Source organism: Brassica oleracea, chromosome C1, assembly GCF_000695525.1.
Source record: "Brassica oleracea var. oleracea cultivar TO1000 chromosome C1, BOL, whole genome shotgun sequence".
NCBI classification, from domain to species: domain Eukaryota; kingdom Viridiplantae; phylum Streptophyta; class Magnoliopsida; order Brassicales; family Brassicaceae; genus Brassica; species Brassica oleracea.
The window spans coordinates 25,810,263-25,814,105 of record NC_027748.1 but is presented as its reverse complement, the minus strand read 5'-3'; the positions used below and the strand labels follow the sequence as shown (position 1 = coordinate 25,814,105).

General features: G+C 39.4%; 1 pseudogene; it reads left to right on the top strand.

Moving 5' to 3' along the window:
* The first annotated feature begins 415 nt into the window (after positions 1 to 415).
* The window catches only part of LOC106336021, a 10,069-nt pseudogene continuing 6,641 nt past the window's right edge, over positions 416 to 3,843 (top strand).

Genomic DNA, 3,843 nt, shown 5'->3' with positions numbered 1-3,843 from the left:
ATTTGAGATTAAATGGATATATGGGATTAGGGGCATTTGAGATTAGAGGGGCATTTGAGATTAAGAGGATATTTGAGATTAGAGGGGCATTTGAGATTGAGGATATTTGAGATTAGAGGGGTATTTGAGATTAGAGGGGTATTTGAGATTAAGGGGGTATTTGAGATAAGAGGGGCATTTGAGATTAGAAGGGCATTTGAGATTAGGGGGATATTTGAGATTAGGGGGGCATTTGAGATTAGGGGCATTTGAGATTAAAGGGGCATTTGAGATTAGAGGGGCATTTGAGATTAGGGTTTAGGGTTTAGGGTTTAGGGTTTAGGGTTTAGGGTCATCCATATTGTTTGGTAATAAAGTACCTGCATAGGTGAAACAAGCAATCAAAACAACCGTCGGAATTCAGCGAGAAGGTGGAATGGGTACGTACTTAGGCCTCCCTGAGAAGATATGTGGATCCAAACGACAGGTATTTGCGTTCATCAGAGACAGATTAAACAATCGTATCAACTCTTGGACTGCAAAGTTTCTGACTAAGGGAGGAAAAGAGATCCTCATAAAGTCTATAGCACAAGCGCTGCCCACCTATGTCATGTCGTGTTTCTTATTCCCCCAAGACATTTTGAATAAGCTAAAGAGTGCGATAGCAAAGTTCTGGTGGAGCACAAAAGAAAATAACAAAGGGCTACATTGGATGGCTTGGGATAAGATATGTAAACCTGATGAGAAAGGGGGTTTGGGCTTCAGAGATTTGAAGAATTTTAATCTCGCACTACTTGCGAAGAAACTATGGCGCCTACTACATCATCCAACTTCTCTCCTGGCCCGAGTGATGAAAGACAGGTACTATAGGCATACAAACCCGTTGGAGATAAGCAGTTCGAACAACCCTTCGTATGGTTGGAAAAGCATGCTTGCGGCTAAGGATCTTCTCAAGAAGGGGCTGAGACATACGATTGGTTCAGGTTACAACACACGGGTGTGGTTTGATCAATGGATCCCGACACAACCACCTACATTGGCCAAAGATAACTAGGCATGGAGAGATCATAAGCTGTATGTTAATCACCTTATCGATCACAGTACCGGCGAATGGAGGATGGATCTGATACAAAACATATGTGATCCCCGTGAGATTCCTCTTATACAGAGCATTCGACCTAGCCGGAGTATTAAGGCTGATGGGTTCTGCTGGATCCATACGAAATCCGGTCTATACACAGTCAAGTCTGGGTATGAAATAGCGACTCTATAAAAGAGCGAAAGTGATGATCAACAAGTGCTGGAACCAAGTATCAATCCCTTACTATCTAAGGTGTGGAAACTGAAAGCTCCCAGGAAGATTAAACACTTTCTATGGCAATGCTTAACAGGGTGCGTCGCGGTATGCAGCCGTCTGGCTGAACGGCACTGCAGAAACGAACGGGCGTGGGCGCTGTCGGATATCCCATCAATTCCGGGACAATTCCCGAGTAAGTCACTCCTTGAGAACTTTGATTTCCTTATGTTCCAAGCCACTGCAAAGGGCATCTCAACGCAAAGGCTTATCAAGTTCCCATGGATCGTATGGTACTTATGGAAAGCAAGGAATGATAAGCTGTTTAATGGAGTAGAGATCTCGCCTTTGGATTCTCTACAAAAGGCCAGCCAAGAATGCGGAGAGTGGTGCGTTGCGCAAGAGGTCGTATCGGCAGGGAAGGCTCGAGAGCGCACATCAACGGTAAACCGAGAGGAAATGATGGAGTCGCACAAACCGAGATGTCAAGTGGATGCATCTTGGGTGACCAACCAAGCTACTTTCGGCGGTGGTTTTGTTCTAGACCAAGAAGACGGGAACTCAATCTCGGGTTCCTTTGGGAGAAATCAAGTCCTCTCTCCCATTCACGCGGAGTTCCAGTCCCTGCTATGGCAATGGGTAATTCTCTCCGATTGGGGCAAGAATATATGCATTTCGAATCGGACTGCCTGCAAATGGTTAAGCTGATCGAAGAAGAAGAATATTGGCCATCTTTGGCTTCAGAATTAGATGAATTCTTTCATCTCCGTTCTTTGTTTACTTTATTTTTCCTTTCCTTTATTCATCGCGAGTTCAATGTATGAAAAACTTTGAATTTTCCCATGTAAACATTTTGGTTCATCCGGGTTTAGCTCAGTCTAACCCTCTCGAACCAGTTTAATGAAATATGGAGCTTTCAGTGTCATAAAAAAAAATCAATTCTTTATAACGAAATAAATTTTGTGCTATGGTGATCATTATTTTCTTATAACTCTTATCTTCTCTTCATAAGGACATTTCCAACGACCGACTTCATTTTGAGGATAGAAGATCTTTAAAACGAATGTTTAAGGGTAGTTTACTCCAACAATAAACCTCAAATTTGTATTAAAATTTTTATGTAATTTTAATTTTAATTTTCAACTTTAATATGAATTAATTATAGTCATTAAAGTTTTATATAGGTAAATATTACATATGCATTAAAAAATTTAAACATAATATTTATAACTCATATATAGATACTATGGTGCCACCAATTGTTTTTTTTTTTAAATCTTTTAAAAATGCATTAATTAGAGAGAATAATTACGAAAAGGTTAAACTACGTATACATAATATTTCTGTTTTAGATAATTTAATTTAAATTATTTTTGTATTTTATTTGTCAATAATAACATGTGTAAAAATATATTTGAATTTTTGATCAAAATATAATTTATAAAATGAAAAGTAAATACTATTTGAAGGCTATGAATTGTAAACTACAAATTTAAGATTTCACTATTGAGACAAGTGATTCCTCCGTAGCGGGATATGACAGATTTGAATCTTGACAAGAAGACAACGGCGGCGCCAGCGATTTTACCATTATCAATGAAAATACGATTGAGACAAGTGATTCCTCCGTCGCTCTCCTACTCTTCTCTATATCCTCGCAATCTCTCTCTCTCTCTCTCTCTCTCTCTCTCTCCTCGCCGGTGTCTCTCTCTCCTGGCCGAATCTCTCTCTCCCGGACGGATCTCTCTCTCTCTCTCGCCTCTCGCCGAATCTCTCTCTCCCGTCCGAACCACTCAAGTGCTGCAACTCGTAGGTTTTAGACGGAAACGTCCGATGGAATTTCGCCTCAGGCGAGAGAACCACTCAAGTGCTGCAACTCGATGGACGCGAATATATTTGCTACTTCTTTCGCGGTTAATTCCTCCGACCTCTTACCTACTTTAGCCAATAATATCTTGGTATGTTTTTCTTTTTAAGGCTATATATATATATAGATGCCTAAATTTGAGTGCTAGCACTACAAGAAAACAGCGACATACTGAGGGAAAAAATCGTCGGTATGTCGTCGAAATAACGTTATTGAGGATTCTTTGTATAGATGATCATATACCATGAAATAACAAAATTTCAAAACGAATTGAAAGTATTCCCTTTACCGTTCATTAAAGTGTATAAGTGTTTCTCTTATGTTGTGGGGATTTCGTTCATACAATCGGGAAAGTGTTTATTATAGGGTAAGAAACAAATTTTGGACTTCATAATCAGTCTAAGACACTTAATAAGGGTTATATAAGTGTTATTCAAACCGCAAAACGTTGTTTTCGGTTTAAAAACCCTGTTTCCTCGGAATTTCCTCGGAATATTCCGAGGGAATTCCGAGGAAATCCTTATCTTCCTCGGAATTTCGTCGGAATATTCCGAGGAAATACCGAGGAACTAGTGTTTGGGGTTTCAAAACATCGATTTTTTTTGCCGTATTTCATTTCTTATACAATTGTAATGCATACCATTGATGATTCTTTGTATAGATGATCATAAACCATGAAATAACAAAATTTCAAAACGAATTG